Source organism: Hyla sarda, unplaced genomic scaffold (assembly GCF_029499605.1).
Source record: "Hyla sarda isolate aHylSar1 unplaced genomic scaffold, aHylSar1.hap1 scaffold_153, whole genome shotgun sequence".
In the NCBI taxonomy this organism is placed as follows: domain Eukaryota; kingdom Metazoa; phylum Chordata; class Amphibia; order Anura; family Hylidae; genus Hyla; species Hyla sarda.
Window position 1 is genome coordinate 98,889 of NW_026608165.1, and position 24,073 is coordinate 122,961.

The 24,073-nt window shown below is 46.2% G+C and overlaps 11 non-coding genes across 11 annotated transcripts; all 11 read left to right on the forward strand.

Moving 5' to 3' along the window:
* The first annotated feature begins 601 nt into the window (after positions 1-601).
* LOC130309567 (U2 spliceosomal RNA) lies at positions 602-792 on the forward strand. The gene has a single exon (XR_008858229.1). It is a non-coding gene; the product is annotated as a U2 spliceosomal RNA (small nuclear RNA).
* Positions 793-2,886: 2,094 nt separating this feature from the next.
* LOC130309624 (U2 spliceosomal RNA) lies at positions 2,887-3,077 on the forward strand. The gene has a single exon (XR_008858270.1). It is a non-coding gene; the product is annotated as a U2 spliceosomal RNA (small nuclear RNA).
* Positions 3,078-5,167: 2,090 nt separating this feature from the next.
* Positions 5,168-5,358, forward strand: LOC130309625 (U2 spliceosomal RNA). Its single transcript, XR_008858271.1, has one exon. It is a non-coding gene; the product is annotated as a U2 spliceosomal RNA (small nuclear RNA).
* A 2,115-nt stretch (positions 5,359-7,473) lies between these two features.
* LOC130309626 (U2 spliceosomal RNA) lies at positions 7,474-7,664 on the forward strand. Its single transcript, XR_008858272.1, has one exon. It is a non-coding gene; the product is annotated as a U2 spliceosomal RNA (small nuclear RNA).
* A 2,098-nt stretch (positions 7,665-9,762) lies between these two features.
* LOC130309627 (U2 spliceosomal RNA) lies at positions 9,763-9,953 on the forward strand. The gene has a single exon (XR_008858273.1). It is a non-coding gene; the product is annotated as a U2 spliceosomal RNA (small nuclear RNA).
* A 2,099-nt stretch (positions 9,954-12,052) lies between these two features.
* LOC130309628 (U2 spliceosomal RNA) lies at positions 12,053-12,243 on the forward strand. The gene has a single exon (XR_008858274.1). It is a non-coding gene; the product is annotated as a U2 spliceosomal RNA (small nuclear RNA).
* Positions 12,244-14,332: 2,089 nt separating this feature from the next.
* Positions 14,333-14,523, forward strand: LOC130309629 (U2 spliceosomal RNA). Its single transcript, XR_008858275.1, has one exon. It is a non-coding gene; the product is annotated as a U2 spliceosomal RNA (small nuclear RNA).
* Positions 14,524-16,651: 2,128 nt separating this feature from the next.
* LOC130309631 (U2 spliceosomal RNA) lies at positions 16,652-16,842 on the forward strand. Its single transcript, XR_008858277.1, has one exon. It is a non-coding gene; the product is annotated as a U2 spliceosomal RNA (small nuclear RNA).
* Positions 16,843-18,943: 2,101 nt separating this feature from the next.
* Positions 18,944-19,134, forward strand: LOC130309632 (U2 spliceosomal RNA). The gene has a single exon (XR_008858278.1). It is a non-coding gene; the product is annotated as a U2 spliceosomal RNA (small nuclear RNA).
* Positions 19,135-21,235: 2,101 nt separating this feature from the next.
* On the forward strand, positions 21,236-21,426 carry LOC130309633 (U2 spliceosomal RNA). The gene has a single exon (XR_008858279.1). It is a non-coding gene; the product is annotated as a U2 spliceosomal RNA (small nuclear RNA).
* A 2,073-nt stretch (positions 21,427-23,499) lies between these two features.
* Positions 23,500-23,690, forward strand: LOC130309634 (U2 spliceosomal RNA). Its single transcript, XR_008858280.1, has one exon. It is a non-coding gene; the product is annotated as a U2 spliceosomal RNA (small nuclear RNA).
* The last annotated feature ends 383 nt before the right edge of the window (positions 23,691-24,073 follow it).

A 24,073-nucleotide genomic window follows, 5' to 3' on the forward strand; every position in this document is an offset into this window, starting at 1 on the left:
AGGCCTTGCAGAGTGTAAACAACAACAACCCAGCTTTGTTGTGTATGTAACCATAGGGATTTGTGATGTCACCTAGAACCTTCACAGCAGCGACAGCTTTATGAGGAGCATCAGCACTGCTCTGCCTGAGCAGAACCATCACCGCCATAGGTTGTCAAATAACCCGGATTTAACCCACACAGGTAAGTCCAATGGGGTGCAGGCATGTCCTCTATGCTTACAGCTTCCCGTGGGTGTTGGTTTGATACCGTTTGGGGACAGCCAAGGAGGCATCTGCAGGCAACAAAGGTAGGTGTGTGCTTGTGTGTGTGTTTCCTATGCAGATCCTAAGCCCAGTGTCACATGCAAGTAGGAGGAGTAAGAAGGGTTCCTGGCAAATCCGGGTTATGGATTGCATTTAAAAAGGCCCCGTGGGAGTGCAATGGGCCCCTGTCTTGCTGCTTAGCAATAATGGTATGGGTTTAGGTTCTGCTGTGTGTACTGGTGGTTGACTGCCCCCCAGCCCAGAGTGTGCATGGAAAATTGTCTGGCAGCCTCCCTGACAGCAAGCAGTGATAGTGCCCATGAAGGGCACCTTGTTGGGCCCGCCCCTTTCACGGTTATCGCTTCTCGGCCTTTTGGCTAAGATCAAGTGTAGTATCTGTTCTTATCAGTTTAATATCTGATACGTCCCCTATCTGGGGACCATATATTAAATGGATTTTTGAGAACGGGGGCCGATTTCGAAGCTTGCTTCCGTCGCCCTATGCATTGACCCGATATGACAGTATCTTCGGGTACAGTGCACCACCCCCTTACAGGGTTAAAAAGAAAGATTCCTACTTTCATTGCTACCTGCTTGCTGGCTAGCCAGCTAGCCAGCCCTGTGGGCCTTGCTGCTGCTGCAGCCAAAAAACAAAAGGTGGTGCTGCTGCTGCTTCTGCTGCTTCTGCTGCTTCTGCTTGTGTCTGGCCGCTGTTGGAGCGTCCAGGCACAGGACTTCTGCTGCTGCTGACTAAATGGCCTCCTTAATTGGATCATTTGAGTAGCCAGCACACCTGTGCAGGTAGGGCATGACATGATAGGCAGCTGCCTTGATAGCGGGTGGGTGCTGAATGTTCCTAATTGACAAAATAAGATTAATGCTTACGAAGAAATATAAAATCTCATCCCTTCCCCAATATCGCGCCACACCCCTACCCCTTAATTCCCTGGTTGAACTTGATGGACATATGTCTTTTTTCGACCGTACTAACTATGTAACTATGTAACATAACATGGGGGGGGGGGTCTCCTGGCTGTTCACACAGGTGTGTCATTGCTGTACATTGACCATGCATTGCTTCTGTGGTATTGCAAAGGCAAAGACAAATGCTTCCAGCCATCCATTGCACTAATGGATTGGTCATCAGCTGGCTGTCTATGTCCCGCATCAATATAGACCAAAGTACAGAGGGTTAGGCTATGCTATTGTGCACCTACCTGATGCATCAGAAGGTGCGAGGCCCTTGCTAAATTCTGTGCACAGACTTTGAGATCTATACTTTAGACTGTATCTAAACCTGCTCCAACATGGACTGACATTCTGGCCTACTTTCAGCCGATGCGACTTGTCTGTCGCTGAACAGTCGCTTTTTATGTATTCAGCACCTATGTATAATGTTGTAAAAATGCTCTAGAAGCTAAAGTCGCAGAAATGTCACACATATTTGGCCTGCAACTTTCTGTGCGACAAATTCAGACAGGAAAAATCAGTATAAATCCTTAGAAAATTATCCCCCAGTGTCTCCATCTGCTGGCGGTATTGAATAAGCATTGCTGCACTGATGGGGTATGCATTAGACGAAAAAAAAAGAAGAAAAAGAAGAATAATACGCCCAGAAAAGAGGCGAAAAGGAGAAAAACGTAAAAAAACGTGAAAAAAAAGTAAGAGGAAGAGAAGGGAAAAAAAGGTGGAAATGGGTTTAAAAGTGATTTCGGCGGAGAAATATATATATATATATATATATATATATATATATATATATATATATACGCGCACACACACACATATATATAAACGTATTCTCCGTTGAGATATTGCAGCCGCTGCTGTGTCCAGGCCCAGGAGCCTTAGCACTGTGCTGTGATGTCACTCAATACCACTGACATCACTAGGTGTAAACAACATCTCTCCTTTGCTGTGTATGTGACTATGGAGCTGTTTGGTGATGTCGTCTATTATGGCCTTCATAGAAGCAACAGGAGATTGTTGCATCCATCTAGAACCCTTAGAACTACAGTGCTATGATGTCACTCACTTCCACAGGCCTTGCAGAGTGTAAACAACAACAACCCAGCTTTGTTGTGTATGTAACCATAGGGATTTGTGATGTCACCTAGAACCTTCACAGCAGCGACAGCTTTATGAGGAGCATCAGCACTGCTCTGCCTGAGCAGAACCATCACCGCCATAGGTTGTCAAATAACCCGGATTTAACCCACACAGGTAAGTCCAATGGGGTGCAGGCATGTCCTCTATGCTTACAGCTTCCCGTGGGTGTTGGTTTGATACCGTTTGGGGACAGCCAAGGAGGCATCTGCAGGCAACAAAGGTAGGTGTGTGCTTGTGTGTGTGTTTCCTATGCAGATCCTAAGCCCAGTGTCACATGCAAGTAGGAGGAGTAAGAAGGGTTCCTGGCAAATCCGGGTTATGGATTGCATTTAAAAAGGCCCCGTGGGAGTGCAATGGGCCCCTGTCTTGCTGCTTAGCAATAATGGTATGGGTTTAGGTTCTGCTGTGTGTACTGGTGGTTGACTGCCCCCCAGCCCAGAGTGTGCATGGAAAATTGTCTGGCAGCCTCCCTGACAGCAAGCAGTGATAGTGCCCATGAAGGGCACCTTGTTGGGCCCGCCCCTTTCACGGTTATCGCTTCTCGGCCTTTTGGCTAAGATCAAGTGTAGTATCTGTTCTTATCAGTTTAATATCTGATACGTCCCCTATCTGGGGACCATATATTAAATGGATTTTTGAGAACGGGGGCCGATTTCGAAGCTTGCTTCCGTCGCCCTATGCATTGACCCGATATGGCAGTATCTTCGGGTACAGTGCACCACCCCCTTACAGGGTTAAAAAGAAAGATTCCTACTTTCATTGCTACCTGCTTGCTGGCTAGCCAGCTAGCCAGCCCTGTGGGCCTTGCTGCTGCTGCAGCCAAAAAACAAAAGGTGGTGCTGCTGCTGCTGCTTCTGCTTCTGCTTGTGTCTGGCCGCTGTTGGAGCGTCCAGGCACAGGACTTCTGCTGCTGCTGACTAAATGGCCTCCTTAATTGGATCATTTGAGTAGCCAGCACACCTGTGCAGGTAGGACATGACATGATAGGCAGCTGCCTTGATAGCGGGTGGGTGCTGAATGTTCCTAATTGACAAAATAAGATTAATGCTTATGAAGAAATATAAAATCTCATCCCTTCCCCAATATCGCGCCACACCCCTACCCCTTAATTCCCTGGTTGAACTTGATGGACATATGTCTTTTTTCGACCGTACTAACTATGTAACTATGTAACATAACATGGGGGGGGGGGGGGGGGGTCTTCCTGGCTGTTCACACAGGTGTGTCATTGCTGTACATTGACCATGCATTGCTTCTGTGGTATTGCAAAGGCAAAGACAAATGCTTCCAGCCATCCATTGCACTAATGGATTGGTCATCAGCTGGCTGTCTATGTCCCGCATCAATATAGACCAAAGTACAGAGGGTTAGGCTATGCTATTGTGCACCTACCTGATGCATCAGAAGGTGCGAGGCCCTTGCTAAATTCTGTGCACAGACTTTGAGATCTATACTTTAGACTGTATCTAAACCTGCTCCAACATGGACTGACATTCTGGCCTACTTTCAGCCGATGCGACTTGTCTGTCGCTGAACAGTCGCTTTTTATGTATTCAGCACCTATGTATAATGTTGTAAAAATGCTCTAGAAGCTAAAGTCGCAGAAATGTCACACATATTTGGCCTGCAACTTTCTGTGCGACAAATTCAGACAGGAAAAATCAGTATAAATCCTTAGAAAATTATCCCCCAGTGTCTCCATCTGCTGGCGGTATTGAATAAGCATTGCTGCACTGATGGGGTATGCATTAGACGAAAAAAAAGAAGAAAAAGAAGAATAATACGCCCAGAAAAGAGGCGAAAAGGAGAAAAACGTAAAAAAACGTGAAAAAAAAGTAAGAGGAAGAGAAGGGAAAAAAAGGTGGAAATGGGTTTAAAAGTGATTTCGGCGGAGAAATATATATATATATATATATATATATATATATATATATATATATACGCGCACACACACACATATATATAAACGTATTCTCCGTTGAGATATTGCAGCCGCTGCTGTGTCCAGGCCCAGGAGCCTTAGCACTGTGCTGTGATGTCACTCAATACCACTGACATCACTAGGTGTAAACAACATCTCTCCTTTGCTGTGTATGTGACTATGGAGCTGTTTGGTGATGTCGTCTATTATGGCCTTCATAGAAGCAACAGGAGATTGTTGCATCCATCTAGAACCCTCAGAACTACAGTGCTATGATGTCACTCACTTCCACAGGCCTTGCAGAGTGTAAACAACAACAACCCAGCTTTGTTGTGTATGTAACCATAGGGATTTGTGATGTCACCTAGAACCTTCACAGCAGCGACAGCTTTATGAGGAGCATCAGCACTGCTCTGCCTGAGCAGAACCATCACCGCCATAGGTTGTCAAATAACCCGGATTTAACCCACACAGGTAAGTCCAATGGGGTGCAGGCATGTCCTCTATGCTTACAGCTTCCCGTGGGTGTTGGTTTGATACCGTTTGGGGACAGCCAAGGAGGCATCTGCAGGCAACAAAGGTAGGTGTGTGCTTGTGTGTGTGTTTCCTATGCAGATCCTAAGCCCAGTGTCACATGCAAGTAGGAGGAGTAAGAAGGGTTCCTGGCAAATCCGGGTTATGGATTGCATTTAAAAAGGCCCCGTGGGAGTGCAATGGGCCCCTGTCTTGCTGCTTAGCAATAATGGTATGGGTTTAGGTTCTGCTGTGTGTACTGGTGGTTGACTGCCCCCCAGCCCAGAGTGTGCATGGAAAATTGTCTGGCAGCCTCCCTGACAGCAAGCAGTGATAGTGCCCATGAAGGGCACCTTGTTGGGCCCGCCCCTTTCACGGTTATCGCTTCTCGGCCTTTTGGCTAAGATCAAGTGTAGTATCTGTTCTTATCAGTTTAATATCTGATACGTCCCCTATCTGGGGACCATATATTAAATGGATTTTTGAGAACGGGGGCCGATTTCGAAGCTTGCTTCCGTCGCCCTATGCATTGACCCGATATGGCAGTATCTTCGGGTACAGTGCACCACCCCCTTACAGGGTTAAAAAGAAAGATTCCTACTTTCATTGCTACCTGCTTGCTGGCTAGCCAGCTAGCCAGCCCTGTGGGCCTTGCTGCTGCTGCTGCAGCCAAAAAACAAAAGGTGGTGCTGCTGCTGCTTCTGCTGCTTCTGCTTCTGCTTGTGTCTGGCCGCTGTTGGAGCGTCCAGGCACAGGACTTCTGCTGCTGCTGACTAAATGGCCTCCTTAATTGGATCATTTGAGTAGCCAGCACACCTGTGCAGGTAGGGCATGACATGATAGGCAGCTGCCTTGATAGCGGGTGGGTGCTGAATGTTCCTAATTGACAAAATAAGATTAATGCTTATGAAGAAATATAAAATCTCATCCCTTCCCCAATATCGCGCCACACCCCTACCCCTTAATTCCCTGGTTGAACTTGATGGACATATGTCTTTTTTCGACCGTACTAACTATGTAACTATGTAACATAACATGGGGGGGGGGGGGGGGGGGGGTCTCCTGGCTGTTCACACAGGTGTGTCATTGCTGTACATTGACCATGCATTGCTTCTGTGGTATTGCAAAGGCAAAGACAAATGCTTCCAGCCATCCATTGCACTAATGGATTGGTCATCAGCTGGCTGTCTATGTCCCGCATCAATATAGACCAAAGTACAGAGGGTTAGGCTATGCTATTGTGCACCTACCTGATGCATCAGAAGGTGCGAGGCCCTTGCTAAATTCTGTGCACAGACTTTGAGATCTATACTTTAGACTGTATCTAAACCTGCTCCAACATGGACTGACATTCTGGCCTACTTTCAGCCGATGCGACTTGTCTGTCGCTGAACAGTCGCTTTTTATGTATTCAGCACCTATGTATAATGTTGTAAAAATGCTCTAGAAGCTAAAGTCGCAGAAATGTCACACATATTTGGCCTGCAACTTTCTGTGCGACAAATTCAGACAGGAAAAATCAGTATAAATCCTTAGAAAATTATCCCCCAGTGTCTCCATCTGCTGGCGGTATTGAATAAGCATTGCTGCACTGATGGGGTATGCATTAGACGAAAAAAAAGAAGAAAAAGAAGAATAATACGCCCAGAAAAGAGGCGAAAAGGAGAAAAACGTAAAAAAACGTGAAAAAAAAGTAAGAGGAAGAGAAGGGAAAAAAAGGTGGAAATGGGTTTAAAAGTGATTTCGGCGGAGAAATATATATATATATATATATATATATATATATATATATATATATATATATATATATATACGCGCACACACACACATATATATAAACGTATTCTCCGTTGAGATATTGCAGCCGCTGCTGTGTCCAGGCCCAGGAGCCTTAGCACTGTGCTGTGATGTCACTCAATACCACTGACATCACTAGGTGTAAACAACATCTCTCCTTTGCTGTGTATGTGACTATGGAGCTGTTTGGTGATGTCGTCTATTATGGCCTTCATAGAAGCAACAGGAGATTGTTGCATCCATCTAGAACCCTCAGAACTACAGTGCTATGATGTCACTCACTTCCACAGGCCTTGCAGAGTGTAAACAACAACAACCCAGCTTTGTTGTGTATGTAACCATAGGGATTTGTGATGTCACCTAGAACCTTCACAGCAGCGACAGCTTTATGAGGAGCATCAGCACTGCTCTGCCTGAGCAGAACCATCACCGCCATAGGTTGTCAAATAACCCGGATTTAACCCACACAGGTAAGTCCAATGGGGTGCAGGCATGTCCTCTATGCTTACAGCTTCCCGTGGGTGTTGGTTTGATACCGTTTGGGGACAGCCAAGGAGGCATCTGCAGGCAACAAAGGTAGGTGTGTGCTTGTGTGTGTGTTTCCTATGCAGATCCTAAGCCCAGTGTCACATGCAAGTAGGAGGAGTAAGAAGGGTTCCTGGCAAATCCGGGTTATGGATTGCATTTAAAAAGGCCCCGTGGGAGTGCAATGGGCCCCTGTCTTGCTGCTTAGCAATAATGGTATGGGTTTAGGTTCTGCTGTGTGTACTGGTGGTTGACTGCCCCCCAGCCCAGAGTGTGCATGGAAAATTGTCTGGCAGCCTCCCTGACAGCAAGCAGTGATAGTGCCCATGAAGGGCACCTTGTTGGGCCCGCCCCTTTCACGGTTATCGCTTCTCGGCCTTTTGGCTAAGATCAAGTGTAGTATCTGTTCTTATCAGTTTAATATCTGATACGTCCCCTATCTGGGGACCATATATTAAATGGATTTTTGAGAACGGGGGCCGATTTCGAAGCTTGCTTCCGTCGCCCTATGCATTGACCCGATATGGCAGTATCTTCGGGTACAGTGCACCACCCCCTTACAGGGTTAAAAAGAAAGATTCCTACTTTCATTGCTACCTGCTTGCTGGCTAGCCAGCTAGCCAGCCCTGTGGGCCTTGCTGCTGCTGCAGCCAAAAAACAAAAGGTGGTGCTGCTTCTGCTGCTTCTGCTTCTGCTTGTGTCTGGCCGCTGTTGGAGCGTCCAGGCACAGGACTTCTGCTGCTGCTGACTAAATGGCCTCCTTAATTGGATCATTTGAGTAGCCAGCACACCTGTGCAGGTAGGGCATGACATGATAGGCAGCTGCCTTGATAGCGGGTGGGTGCTGAATGTTCCTAATTGACAAAATAAGATTAATGCTTATGAAGAAATATAAAATCTCATCCCTTCCCCAATATCGCGCCACACCCCTACCCCTTAATTCCCTGGTTGAACTTGATGGACATATGTCTTTTTTCGACCGTACTAACTATGTAACTATGTAACATAACATGGGGGGGGGGGGGGTCTCCTGGCTGTTCACACAGGTGTGTCATTGCTGTACATTGACCATGCATTGCTTCTGTGGTATTGCAAAGGCAAAGACAAATGCTTCCAGCCATCCATTGCACTAATGGATTGGTCATCAGCTGGCTGTCTATGTCCCGCATCAATATAGACCAAAGTACAGAGGGTTAGGCTATGCTATTGTGCACCTACCTGATGCATCAGAAGGTGCGAGGCCCTTGCTAAATTCTGTGCACAGACTTTGAGATCTATACTTTAGACTGTATCTAAACCTGCTCCAACATGGACTGACATTCTGGCCTACTTTCAGCCGATGCGACTTGTCTGTCGCTGAACAGTCGCTTTTTATGTATTCAGCACCTATGTATAATGTTGTAAAAATGCTCTAGAAGCTAAAGTCGCAGAAATGTCACACATATTTGGCCTGCAACTTTCTGTGCGACAAATTCAGACAGGAAAAATCAGTATAAATCCTTAGAAAATTATCCCCCAGTGTCTCCATCTGCTGGCGGTATTGAATAAGCATTGCTGCACTGATGGGGTATGCATTAGACGAAAAAAAAGAAGAAAAAGAAGAATAATACGCCCAGAAAAGAGGCGAAAAGGAGAAAAACGTAAAAAAAACGTGAAAAAAAAGTAAGAGGAAGAGAAGGGAAAAAAAGGTGGAAATGGGTTTAAAAGTGATTTCGGCGGAGAAATATATATATATATATATATATATATATATATATATATATATATATATATATATATACGCGCACACACACACATATATATAAACGTATTCTCCGTTGAGATATTGCAGCCGCTGCTGTGTCCAGGCCCAGGAGCCTTAGCACTGTGCTGTGATGTCACTCAATACCACTGACATCACTAGGTGTAAACAACATCTCTCCTTTGCTGTGTATGTGACTATGGAGCTGTTTGGTGATGTCGTCTATTATGGCCTTCATAGAAGCAACAGGAGATTGTTGCATCCATCTAGAACCCTCAGAACTACAGTGCTATGATGTCACTCACTTCCACAGGCCTTGCAGAGTGTAAACAACAACAACCCAGCTTTGTTGTGTATGTAACCATAGGGATTTGTGATGTCACCTAGAACCTTCACAGCAGCGACAGCTTTATGAGGAGCATCAGCACTGCTCTGCCTGAGCAGAACCATCACCGCCATAGGTTGTCAAATAACCCGGATTTAACCCACACAGGTAAGTCCAATGGGGTGCAGGCATGTCCTCTATGCTTACAGCTTCCCGTGGGTGTTGGTTTGATACCGTTTGGGGACAGCCAAGGAGGCATCTGCAGGCAACAAAGGTAGGTGTGTGCTTGTGTGTGTGTTTCCTATGCAGATCCTAAGCCCAGTGTCACATGCAAGTAGGAGGAGTAAGAAGGGTTCCTGGCAAATCCGGGTTATGGATTGCATTTAAAAAGGCCCCGTGGGAGTGCAATGGGCCCCTGTCTTGCTGCTTAGCAATAATGGTATGGGTTTAGGTTCTGCTGTGTGTACTGGTGGTTGACTGCCCCCCAGCCCAGAGTGTGCATGGAAAATTGTCTGGCAGCCTCCCTGACAGCAAGCAGTGATAGTGCCCATGAAGGGCACCTTGTTGGGCCCGCCCCTTTCACGGTTATCGCTTCTCGGCCTTTTGGCTAAGATCAAGTGTAGTATCTGTTCTTATCAGTTTAATATCTGATACGTCCCCTATCTGGGGACCATATATTAAATGGATTTTTGAGAACGGGGGCCGATTTCGAAGCTTGCTTCCGTCGCCCTATGCATTGACCCGATATGGCAGTATCTTCGGGTACAGTGCACCACCCCCTTACAGGGTTAAAAAGAAAGATTCCTACTTTCATTGCTACCTGCTTGCTGGCTAGCCAGCTAGCCAGCCCTGTGGGCCTTGCTGCTGCTGCAGCCAAAAAACAAAAGGTGGTGCTGCTGCTGCTTCTGCTGCTTCTGCTTCTGCTTGTGTCTGGCCGCTGTTGGAGCGTCCAGGCACAGGACTTCTGCTGCTGCTGACTAAATGGCCTCCTTAATTGGATCATTTGAGTAGCCAGCACATCTGTGCAGGTAGGGCATGACATGATAGGCAGCTGCCTTGATAGCGGGTGGGTGCTGAATGTTCCTAATTGACAAAATAAGATTAATGCTTATGAAGAAATATAAAATCTCATCCCTTCCCCAATATCGCGCCACACCCCTACCCCTTAATTCCCTGGTTGAACTTGATGGACATATGTCTTTTTTCGACCGTACTAACTATGTAACTATGTAACATAACATGGGGGGGGGGGGGGGGGGGGGGTCTCCTGGCTGTTCACACAGGTGTGTCATTGCTGTACATTGACCATGCATTGCTTCTGTGGTATTGCAAAGGCAAAGACAAATGCTTCCAGTCATCCATTGCACTAATGGATTGGTCATCAGCTGGCTGTCTATGTCCCGCATCAATATAGACCAAAGTACAGAGGGTTAGGCTATGCTATTGTGCACCTACCTGATGCATCAGAAGGTGCGAGGCCCTTGCTAAATTCTGTGCACAGACTTTGAGATCTATACTTTAGACTGTATCTAAACCTGCTCCAACATGGACTGACATTCTGGCCTACTTTCAGCCGATGCGACTTGTCTGTCGCTGAACAGTCGCTTTTTATGTATTCAGCACCTATGTATAATGTTGTAAAAATGCTCTAGAAGCTAAAGTCGCAGAAATGTCACACATATTTGGCCTGCAACTTTCTGTGCGACAAATTCAGACAGGAAAAATCAGTATAAATCCTTAGAAAATTATCCCCCAGTGTCTCCATCTGCTGGCGGTATTGAATAAGCATTGCTGCACTGATGGGGTATGCATTAGACGAAAAAAAAGAAGAAAAAGAAGAATAATACGCCCAGAAAAGAGGCGAAAAGGAGAAAAACGTAAAAAAACGTGAAAAAAAAGTAAGAGGAAGAGAAGGGAAAAAAAGGTGGAAATGGGTTTAAAAGTGATTTCGGCGGAGAAATATATATATATATATATATATATATATATATATATATATATATACGCGCACACACACACATATATATAAACGTATTCTCCGTTGAGATATTGCAGCCGCTGCTGTGTCCAGGCCCAGGAGCCTTAGCACTGTGCTGTGATGTCACTCAATACCACTGACATCACTAGGTGTAAACAACATCTCTCCTTTGCTGTGTATGTGACTATGGAGCTGTTTGGTGATGTCGTCTATTATGGCCTTCATAGAAGCAACAGGAGATTGTTGCATCCATCTAGAACCCTCAGAACTACAGTGCTATGATGTCACTCACTTCCACAGGCCTTGCAGAGTGTAAACAACAACAACCCAGCTTTGTTGTGTATGTAACCATAGGGATTTGTGATGTCACCTAGAACCTTCACAGCAGCGACAGCTTTATGAGGAGCATCAGCACTGCTCTGCCTGAGCAGAACCATCACCGCCATAGGTTGTCAAATAACCCGGATTTAACCCACACAGGTAAGTCCAATGGGGTGCAGGCATGTCCTCTATGCTTACAGCTTCCCGTGGGTGTTGGTTTGATACCGTTTGGGGACAGCCAAGGAGGCATCTGCAGGCAACAAAGGTAGGTGTGTGCTTGTGTGTGTGTTTCCTATGCAGATCCTAAGCCCAGTGTCACATGCAAGTAGGAGGAGTAAGAAGGGTTCCTGGCAAATCCGGGTTATGGATTGCATTTAAAAAGGCCCCGTGGGAGTGCAATGGGCCCCTGTCTTGCTGCTTAGCAATAATGGTATGGGTTTAGGTTCTGCTGTGTGTACTGGTGGTTGACTGCCCCCCAGCCCAGAGTGTGCATGGAAAATTGTCTGGCAGCCTCCCTGACAGCAAGCAGTGATAGTGCCCATGAAGGGCACCTTGTTGGGCCCGCCCCTTTCACGGTTATCGCTTCTCGGCCTTTTGGCTAAGATCAAGTGTAGTATCTGTTCTTATCAGTTTAATATCTGATACGTCCCCTATCTGGGGACCATATATTAAATGGATTTTTGAGAACGGGGGCCGATTTCGAAGCTTGCTTCCGTCGCCCTATGCATTGACCCGATATGGCAGTATCTTCGGGTACAGTGCACCACCCCCTTACAGGGTTAAAAAGAAAGATTCCTACTTTCATTGCTACCTGCTTGCTGGCTAGCCAGCTAGCCAGCCCTGTGGGCCTTGCTGCTGCTGCTGCAGCCAAAAAACAAAAGGTGGTGCTGCTGCTGCTTCTGCTGCTTCTGCTTCTGCTTGTGTCTGGCCGCTGTTGGAGCGTCCAGGCACAGGACTTCTGCTGCTGCTGACTAAATGGCCTCCTTAATTGGATCATTTGAGTAGCCAGCACACCTGTGCAGGTAGGGCATGACATGATAGGCAGCTGCCTTGATAGCGGGTGGGTGCTGAATGTTCCTAATTGACAAAATAAGATTAATGCTTATGAAGAAATATAAAATCTCATCCCTTCCCCAATATCGCGCCACACCCCTACCCCTTAATTCCCTGGTTGAACTTGATGGACATATGTCTTTTTTCGACCGTACTAACTATGTAACTATGTAACATAACATGGGGGGGGGGGGGTCTCCTGGCTGTTCACACAGGTGTGTCATTGCTGTACATTGACCATGCATTGCTTCTGTGGTATTGCAAAGGCAAAGACAAATGCTTCCAGCCATCCATTGCACTAATGGATTGGTCATCAGCTGGCTGTCTATGTCCCGCATCAATATAGACCAAAGTACAGAGGGTTAGGCTATGCTATTGTGCACCTACCTGATGCATCAGAAGGTGCGAGGCCCTTGCTAAATTCTGTGCACAGACTTTGAGATCTATGCTTTAGACTGTATCTAAACCTGCTCCAACATGGACTGACATTCTGGCCTACTTTCAGCCGATGCGACTTGTCTGTCGCTGAACAGTCGCTTTTTATGTATTCAGCACCTATGTATAATGTTGTAAAAATGCTCTAGAAGCTAAAGTCGCAGAAATGTCACACATATTTGGCCTGCAACTTTCTGTGCGACAAATTCAGACAGGAAAAATCAGTATAAATCCTTAGAAAATTATCCCCCAGTGTCTCCATCTGCTGGCGGTATTGAATAAGCATTGCTGCACTGATGGGGTATGCATTAGACGAAAAAAAAGAAGAAAAAGAAGAATAATACGCCCAGAAAAGAGGCGAAAAGGAGAAAAACGTAAAAAAACGTGAAAAAAAAGTAAGAGGAAGAGAAGGGAAAAAAAGGTGGAAATGGGTTTAAAAGTGATTTCGGCGGAGAAATATATATATATATATATATATATATATATATATATATATACGCGCACACACACACATATATATAAACGTATTCTCCGTTGAGATATTGCAGCCGCTGCTGTGTCCAGGCCCAGGAGCCTTAGCACTGTGCTGTGATGTCACTCAATACCACTGACATCACTAGGTGTAAACAACATCTCTCCTTTGCTGTGTATGTGACTATGGAGCTGTTTGGTGATGTCGTCTATTATGGCCTTCATAGAAGCAACAGGAGATTGTTGCATCCATCTAGAACCCTCAGAACTACAGTGCTATGATGTCACTCACTTCCACAGGCCTTGCAGAGTGTAAACAACAACAACCCAGCTTTGTTGTGTATGTAACCATAGGGATTTGTGATGTCACCTAGAACCTTCACAGCAGCGACAGCTTTATGAGGAGCATCAGCACTGCTCTGCCTGAGCAGAACCATCACCGCCATAGGTTGTCAAATAACCCGGATTTAACCCACACAGGTAAGTCCAATGGGGTGCAGGCATGTCCTCTATGCTTACAGCTTCCCGTGGGTGTTGGTTTGATACCGTTTGGGGACAGCCAAGGAGGCATCTGCAGGCAACAAAGGTAGGTGTGTGCTTGTGTGTGTGTTTCCTATGCAGATCCTAAGCCCAGTGTCACATGCAAGTAGGAGGAGTAAGAAGGGTTCCTGGCAAATCCGGGTTATGGATTGCATTTAAAAAGGCCCCGTGGGAGTGCAATGGGCCCCTGTCTTGCTGCTTAGCAATAATGGTATGGGTTTAGGTTCTGCTGTGTGTACTGGTGGTTGACTGCCCCCCAGCCCAGAGTGTGCATGGAAAATTGTCTGGCAGCCTCCCTGACAGCAAGCAGTGATAGTGCCCATGAAGGGCACCTTGTTGGGCCCGCCCCTTTCACGGTTATCGCTTCTCGGCCTTTTGGCTAAGATCAAGTGTAGTATCTGTTCTTATCAGTTTAATATCTGATACGTCCCCTATCTGGGGACCATATATTAAATGGATTTTTGAGAACGGGGGCCGATTTCGAAGCTTGCTTCCGTCGCCCTATGCATTGACCCGATATGGCAGTATCTTCGGGTACAGTGCACCACCCCCTTACAGGGTTAAAAAGAAAGATTCCTACTTTCATTGCTACCTGCTTGCTGGCTAGCCAGCTAGCCAGCCCTGTGGGCCTTGCTGCTGCTGCAGCCAAAAAACAAAAGGTGGTGCTGCTGCTGCAGCCAAAAAACAAAAGGTGGTGCTGCTGCTGCTTCTGCTGCTTCTGCTTCTGCTTGTGTCTGGCCGCTGTTGGAGCGTCCAGGCACAGGACTTCTGCTGCTGCTGACTAAATGGCCTCCTTAATTGGATCATTTGAGTAGCCAGCACACCTGTGCAGGTAGGGCATGACATGATAGGCAGCTGCCTTGATAGCGGGTGGGTGCTGAATGTTCCTAATTGACAAAATAAGATTAATGCTTATGAAGAAATATAAAATCTCATCCCTTCCCCAATATCGCGCCACACCCCTACCCCTTAATTCCCTGGTTGAACTTGATGGACATATGTCTTTTTTCGACCGTACTAACTATGTAACTATGTAACATAACATGGGGGGGGGGGGGTCTCCTGGCTGTTCACACAGGTGTGTCATTGCTGTACATTGACCATGCATTGCTTCTGTGGTATTGCAAAGGCAAAGACAAATGCTTCCAGCCATCCATTGCACTAATGGATTGGTCATCAGCTGGCTGTCTATGTCCCGCATCAATATAGACCAAAGTACAGAGGGTTAGGCTATGCTATTGTGCACCTACCTGATGCATCAGAAGGTGCGAGGCCCTTGCTAAATTCTGTGCACAGACTTTGAGATCTATACTTTAGACTGTATCTAAACCTGCTCCAACATGGACTGACATTCTGGCCTACTTTCAGCCGATGCGACTTGTCTGTCGCTGAACAGTCGCTTTTTATGTATTCAGCACCTATGTATAATGTTGTAAAAATGCTCTAGAAGCTAAAGTCGCAGAAATGTCACACATATTTGGCCTGCAACTTTCTGTGCGACAAATTCAGACAGGAAAAATCAGTATAAATCCTTAGAAAATTATCCCCCAGTGTCTCCATCTGCTGGCGGTATTGAATAAGCATTGCTGCACTGATGGGGTATGCATTAGACGAAAAAAAAGAAGAAAAAGAAGAATAATACGCCCAGAAAAGAGGCGAAAAGGAGAAAAACGTAAAAAAACGTGAAAAAAAAGTAAGAGGAAGAGAAGGGAAAAAAAGGTGGAAATGGGTTTAAAAGTGATTTCGGCGGAGAAATATATATATATATATATATATATATATATATATATATATATATATATATACGCGCACACACACACATATATATAAACGTATTCTCCGTTGAGATATTGCAGCCGCTGCTGTGTCCAGGCCCAGGAGCCTTAGCACTGTGCTGTGATGTCACTCAATACCACTGACATCACTAGGTGTAAACAACATCTCTCCTTTGCTGTGTATGTGACTATGGAGCTGTTTGGTGATGTCGTCTATTATGGCCTTCATAGAAGCAACAGGAGATTGTTGCATCCATCTAGAACCCTCAGAACTACAGTGCTATGATGTCACTCACTTCCACAGGCCTTGCAGAGTGTAAACAACAACAACCCAGCTTTGTTGTGTATGTAACCATAGGGATTTGTGATGTCACCTAGAACCTTCACAGCAGCGACAGCTTTATGAGGAGCATCAGCACTGCTCTGCCTGAGCAGAACCATCACCGCCATGGGTTGTCAAATAACCCGGATTTAACCCACACAGGTAAGTCCAATGGGGTGCAGGCATGTCCTCTATGCTTACAGCTTCCCGTGGGTGTTGGTTTGATACCGTTTGGGGACAGCCAAGGAGGCATCTGCAGGCAACAAAGGTAGGTGTGTGCTTGTGTGTGTGTTTCCTATGCAGATCCTAAGCCCAGTGTCACATGCAAGTAGGAGGAGTAAGAAGGGTTCCTGGCAAATCCGGGTTATGGATTGCATTTAAAAAGGCCCCGTGGGAGTGCAATGGGCCCCTGTCTTGCTGCTTAGCAATAATGGTATGGGTTTAGGTTCTGCTGTGTGTACTGGTGGTTGACTGCCCCCCAGCCCAGAGTGTGCATGGAAAATTGTCTGGCAGCCTCCCTGACAGCAAGCAGTGATAGTGCCCATGAAGGGCACCTTGTTGGGCCCGCCCCTTTCACGGTTATCGCTTCTCGGCCTTTTGGCTAAGATCAAGTGTAGTATCTGTTCTTATCAGTTTAATATCTGATACGTCCCCTATCTGGGGACCATATATTAAATGGATTTTTGAGAACGGGGGCCGATTTCGAAGCTTGCTTCCGTCGCCCTATGCATTGACCCGATATGGCAGTATCTTCGGGTACAGTGCACCACCCCCTTACAGGGTTAAAAAGAAAGATTCCTACTTTCATTGCTACCTGCTTGCTGGCTAGCCAGCTAGCCAGCCCTGTGGGCCTTGCTGCTGCTGCAGCCAAAAAACAAAAGGTGGTGCTGCTGCTGCTTCTGCTGCTTCTGCTTCTGCTTGTGTCTGGCCGCTGTTGGAGCGTCCAGGCACAGGACTTCTGCTGCTGCTGACTAAATGGCCTCCTTAATTGGATCATTTGAGTAGCCAGCACACCTGTGCAGGTAGGGCATGACATGATAGGCAGCTGCCTTGATAGCAGGTGGGTGCTGAATGTTCCTAATTGACAAAATAAGATTAATGCTTATGAAGAAATATAAAATCTCATCCCTTCCCCAATATCGCGCCACACCCCTACCCCTTAATTCCCTGGTTGAACTTGATGGACATATGTCTTTTTTCGACCGTACTAACTATGTAACTATGTAACATAACATGGGGGGGGGGGGGTCTCCTGGCTGTTCACACAGGTGTGTCATTGCTGTACATTGACCATGCATTGCTTCTGTGGTATTGCAAAGGCAAAGACAAATGCTTCCAGCCATCCATTGCACTAATGGATTGGTCATCAGCTGGCTGTCTATGTCCCGCATCAATATAGACCAAAGTACAGAGGGTTAGGCTATGCTATTGTGCACCTACCTGATGCATCAGAAGGTGCGAGGCCCTTGCTAAATTCTGTGCACAGACTTTGAGATCTATGCTTTAGACTGTATCTAAACCTGCTCCAACATGGACTGACATTCTGGCCTACTTTCAGCCGATGCGACTTGTCTGTCGCTGAACAGTCGCTTTTTATGTATTCAGCACCTATGTATAATGTTGTAAAAATGCTCTAGAAGCTAAAGTCGCAGAAATGTCACACATATTTGGCCTGCAACTTTCTGTGCGACAAATTCAGACAGGAAAAATCAGTATAAATCCTTAGAAAATTATCCCCCAGTGTCTCCATCTGCTGGCGGTATTGAATAAGCATTGCTGCACTGATGGGGTATGCATTAGACGAAAAAAAAGAAGAAAAAGAAGAATAATACGCCCAGAAAAGAGGCGAAAAGGAGAAAAACGTAAAAAAACGTGAAAAAAAAGTAAGAGGAAGAGAAGGGAAAAAAAGGTGGAAATGGGTTTAAAAGTGATTTCGGCGGAGAATATATATATATATATATATATATATATATATATATATATATATATATATATATATACGCGCACACACACACATATATATAAACGTATTCTCCGTTGAGATATTGCAGCCGCTGCTGTGTCCAGGCCCAGGAGCCTTAGCACTGTGCTGTGATGTCACTCAATACCACTGACATCACTAGGTGTAAACAACATCTCTCCTTTGCTGTGTATGTGACTATGGAGCTGTTTGGTGATGTCGTCTATTATGGCCTTCATAGAAGCAACAGGAGATTGTTGCATCCATCTAGAACCCTCAGAACTACAGTGCTATGATGTCACTCACTTCCACAGGCCTTGCAGAGTGTAAACAACAACAACCCAGCTTTGTTGTGTATGTAACCATAGGGATTTGTGATGTCACCTAGAACTTTCACAGCAGCGACAGCTTTATGAGGAGCATCAGCACTGCTCTGCCTGAGCAGAACCATCACCGCCATAGGTTGTCAAATAACCCGGATTTAACCCACACAGGTAAGTCCAATGGGGTGCAGGCATGTCCTCTATGCTTACAGCTTCCCGTGGGTGTTGGTTTGATACCGTTTGGGGACAGCCAAGGAGGCATCTGCAGGCAACAAAGGTAGGTGTGTGCTTGTGTGTGTGTTTCCTATGCAGATCCTAAGCCCAGTGTCACATGCAAGTAGGAGGAGTAAGAAGGGTTCCTGGCAAATCCGGGTTATGGATTGCATTTAAAAAGGCCCCGTGGGAGTGCAATGGGCCCCTGTCTTGCTGCTTAGCAATAATGGTATGGGTTTAGGTTCTGCTGTGTGTACTGGTGGTTGACTGCCCCCCAGCCCAGAGTGTGCATGGAAAATTGTCTGGCAGCCTCCCTGACAGCAAGCAGTGATAGTGCCCATGAAGGGCACCTTGTTGGGCCCGCCCCTTTCACGGTTATCGCTTCTCGGCCTTTTGGCTAAGATCAAGTGTAGTATCTGTTCTTATCAGTTTAATATCTGATACGTCCCCTATCTGGGGACCATATATTAAATGGATTTTTGAGAACGGGGGCCGATTTCGAAGCTTGCTTCCGTCGCCCTATGCATTGACCCGATATGGCAGTATCTTCGGGTACAGTGCACCACCCCCTTACAGGGTTAAAAAGAAAGATTCCTACTTTCATTGCTACCTGCTTGCTGGCTAGCCAGCTAGCCAGCCCTGTGGGCCTTGCTGCTGCTGCAGCCAAAAAACAAAAGGTGGTGCTGCTGCTGCTTCTGCTGCTTCTGCTTCTGCTTGTGTCTGGCCGCTGTTGGAGCGTCCAGGCACAGGACTTCTGCTGCTGCTGACTAAATGGCCTCCTTAATTGGATCATTTGAGTAGCCAGCACACCTGTGCAGGTAGGGCATGACATGATAGGCAGCTGCCTTGATAGCGGGTGGGTGCTGAATGTTCCTAATTGACAAAATAAGATTAATGCTTATGAAGAAATATAAAATCTCATCCCTTCCCCAATATCGCGCCACACCCCTACCCCTTAATTCCCTGGTTGAACTTGATGGACATATGTCTTTTTTCGACCGTACTAACTATGTAACTATGTAACATAACATGGGGGGGGGGGGGGGGGGGGGGTCTCCTGGCTGTTCACACAGGTGTGTCATTGCTGTACATTGACCATGCATTGCTTCTGTGGTATTGCAAAGGCAAAGACAAATGCTTCCAGCCATCCATTGCACTAATGGATTGGTCATCAGCTGGCTGTCTATGTCCCGCATCAATATAGACCAAAGTACAGAGGGTTAGGCTATGCTATTGTGCACCTACCTGATGCATCAGAAGGTGCGAGGCCCTTGCTAAATTCTGTGCACAGACTTTGAGATCTATACTTTAGACTGTATCTAAACCTGCTCCAACATGGACTGACATTCTGGCCTACTTTCAGCCGATGCGACTTATCTGTCGCTGAACAGTCGCTTTTTATGTATTCAGCACCTATGTATAATGTTGTAAAAATGCTCTAGAAGCTAAAGTCGCAGAAATGTCACACATATTTGGCCTGCAACTTTCTGTGCGACAAATTCAGACAGGAAAAATCAGTATAAATCCTTAGAAAATTATCCCCCAGTGTCTCCATCTGCTGGCGGTATTGAATAAGCATTGCTGCACTGATGGGGTATGCATTAGACGAAAAAAAAGAAGAAAAAGAAGAATAATACGCCCAGAAAAGAGGCGAAAAGGAGAAAAACGTAAAAAAACGTGAAAAAAAAGTAAGAGGAAGAGAAGGGAAAAAAAGGTGGAAATGGGTTTAAAAGTGATTTCGGCGGAGAAATATATATATATATATATATATATATATATATATATATATATATATACGCGCACACACACACATATATATAAACGTATTCTCCGTTGAGATATTGCAGCCGCTGCTGTGTCCAGGCCCAGGAGCCTTAGCACTGTGCTGTGATGTCACTCAATACCACTGACATCACTAGGTGTAAACAACATCTCTCCTTTGCTTTGTATGTGACTATGGAGCTGTTTGGTGATGTCGTCTATTATGGCCTTCATAGAAGCAACAGGAGATTGTTGCATCCATCTAGAACCCTCAGAACTACAGTGCTATGATGTCACTCACTTCCACAGGCCTTGCAGAGTGTAAACAACAACAACCCAGCTTTGTTGTGTATGTAACCATAGGGATTTGTGATGTCACCTAGAACCTTCACAGCAGCGACAGCTTTATGAGGAGCATCAGCACTGCTCTGCCTGAGCAGAACCATCACCGCCATAGGTTGTCAAATAACCCGGATTTAACCCACACAGGTAAGTCCAATGGGGTGCAGGCATGTCCTCTATGCTTACAGCTTCCCGTGGGTGTTGGTTTGATACCGTTTGGGGACAGCCAAGGAGGCATCTGCAGGCAACAAAGGTAGGTGTGTGCTTGTGTGTGTGTTTCCTATGCAGATCCTAAGCCCAGTGTCACATGCAAGTAGGAGGAGTAAGAAGGGTTCCTGGCAAATCCGGGTTATGGATTGCATTTAAAAAGGCCCCGTGGGAGTGCAATGGGCCCCTGTCTTGCTGCTTAGCAATAATGGTATGGGTTTAGGTTCTGCTGTGTGTACTGGTGGTTGACTGCCCCCCAGCCCAGAGTGTGCATGGAAAATTGTCTGGCAGCCTCCCTGACAGCAAGCAGTGATAGTGCCCATGAAGGGCACCTTGTTGGGCCCGCCCCTTTCACGGTTATCGCTTCTCGGCCTTTTGGCTAAGATCAAGTGTAGTATCTGTTCTTATCAGTTTAATATCTGATACGTCCCCTATCTGGGGACCATATATTAAATGGATTTTTGAGAACGGGGGCCGATTTCGAAGCTTGCTTCCGTCGCCCTATGCATTGACCCGATATGGCAGTATCTTCGGGTACAGTGCACCACCCCCTTACAGGGTTAAAAAGAAAGATTCCTACTTTCATTGCTACCTGCTTGCTGGCTAGCCAGCTAGCCAGCCCTGTGGGCCTTGCTGCTGCTGCAGCCAAAAAACAAAAGGTGGTGCTGCTGCTGCTTCTGCTGCTTCTGCTTCTGCTTGTGTCTGGCCGCTGTTGGAGCGTCCAGGCACAGGACTTCTGCTGCTGCTGACTAAATGGCCTCCTTAATTGGATCATTTGAGTAGCCAGCACACCTGTGCAGGTAGGGCATGACATGATAGGCAGCTGCCTTGATAGCGGGTGGGTGCTGAATGTTCCTAATTGACAAAATAAGATTAATGCTTATGAAGAAATATAAAATCTCATCCCTTCCCCAATATCGCGCCACACCCCTACCCCTTAATTCCCTGGTTGAACTTGATGGACATATGTCTTTTTTCGACCGTACTAACTATGTAACTATGTAACATAACATGGGGGGGGGGGGGGGTCTCCTGGCTGTTCACACAGGTGTGTCATTGCTGTACATTGACCATGCATTGCTTCTGTGGTATTGCAAAGGCAAAGACAAATGCTTCCAGCCATCCATTGCACTAATGGATTGGTCATCAGCTGGCTGTCTATGTCCCGCATCAATATAGACCAAAGTACAGAGGGTTAGGCTATGCTATTGTGCACCTACCTGATGCATCAGAAGGTGCGAGGCCCTTGCTAAATTCTGTGCACAGACTTTGAGATCTATACTTTAGACTGTATCTAAACCTGCTCCAACATGGACTGACATTCTGGCCTACTTTCAGCCGATGCGACTTGTCTGTCGCTGAACAGTCGCTTTTTATGTATTCAGCACCTATGTATAATGTTGTAAAAATGCTCTAGAAGCTAAAGTCGCAGAAATGTCACACATATTTGGCCTGCAACTTTCTGTGCGACAAATTCAGACAGGAAAAATCAGTATAAATCCTTAGAAAATTATCCCCCAGTGTCTCCATCTGCTGGCGGTATTGAATAAGCATTGCTGCACTGATGGGGTATGCATTAGACGAAAAAAAAGAAGAAAAAGAAGAATAATACGCCCAGAAAAGAGGCGAAAAGGAGAAAAACGTAAAAAAACGTGAAAAAAAAGTAAGAGGAAGAGAAGGGAAAAAAAGGTGGAAATGGGTTTAAAAGTGATTTCGGCGGAGAAAATATATATATATATATATATATATACGCGCACACACACACATATATATAAACGTATTCTCCGTTGAGATATTGCAGCCGCTGCTGTGTCCAGGCCCAGGAGCCTTAGCACTGTGCTGTGATGTCACTCAATACCACTGACATCACTAGGTGTAAACAACATCTCTCCTTTGCTGTGTATGTGACTATGGAGCTGTTTGGTGATGTCGTCTATTATGGCCTTCATAGAAGCAACAGGAGATTGTTGCATCCATCTAGAACCCTCAGAACTACAGTGCTATGATGTCACTCACTTCCACAGGCCTTGCAGAGTGTAAACAACAACAACCCAGCTTTGTTGTGTATGTAACCATAGGGATTTGTGATGTCACCTAGAACCTTCACAGCAGCGACAGCTTTATGAGGAGCATCAGCACTGCTCTGCCTGAGCAGAACCATCACCGCCATAGGTTGTCAAATAACCCGGATTTAACCCACACAGGTAAGTCCAATGGGGTGCAGGCATGTCCTCTATGCTTACAGCTTCCCGTGGGTGTTGGTTTGATACCGTTTGGGGACAGCCAAGGAGGCATCTGCAGGCAACAAAGGTAGGTGTGTGCTTGTGTGTGTGTTTCCTATGCAGATCCTAAGCCCAGTGTCACATTCAAGTAGGAGGAGTAAGAAGGGTTCCTGGCAAATCCGGGTTATGGATTGCATTTAAAAAGGCCCCGTGGGAGTGCAATGGGCCCCTGTCTTGCTGCTTAGCAATAATGGTATGGGTTTAGGTTCTGCTGTGTGTACTGGTGGTTGACTGCCCCCCAGCCCAGAGTGTGCATGGAAAATTGTCTGGCAGCCTCCCTGACAGCAAGCAGTGATAGTGCCCATGAAGGGCACCTTGTTGGGCCCGCCCCTTTCACGGTTATCGCTTCTCGGCCTTTTGGCTAAGATCAAGTGTAGTATCTGTTCTTATCAGTTTAATATCTGATACGTCCCCTATCTGGGGACCATATATTAAATGGATTTTTGAGAACGGGGGCCGATTTCGAAGCTTGCTTCCGTCGCCCTATGCATTGACCCGATATGGCAGTATCTTCGGGTACAGTGCACCACCCCCTTACAGGGTTAAAAAGAAAGATTCCTACTTTCATTGCTACCTGCTTGCTGGCTAGCCAGCTAGCCAGCCCTGTGGGCCTTGCTGCTGCTGCAGCCAAAAAACAAAAGGTGGTGCTGCTGCTGCTTCTGCTGCTTCTGCTTCTGCTTGTGTCTGGCCGCTGTTGGAGCGTCCAGGCACAGGACTTCTGCTGCTGCTGACTAAATGGCCTCCTTAATTGGATCATTTGAGTAGCCAGCACACCTGTGCAGGTAGGGCATGACATGATAGGCAGCTGCCTTGATAGCGGGTGGGTGCTGAATGTTCCTAATTGACAAAATAAGATTAATGCTTATGAAGAAATATAAAATCTCATCCCTTCCCCAATATCGCGCCACACCCCTA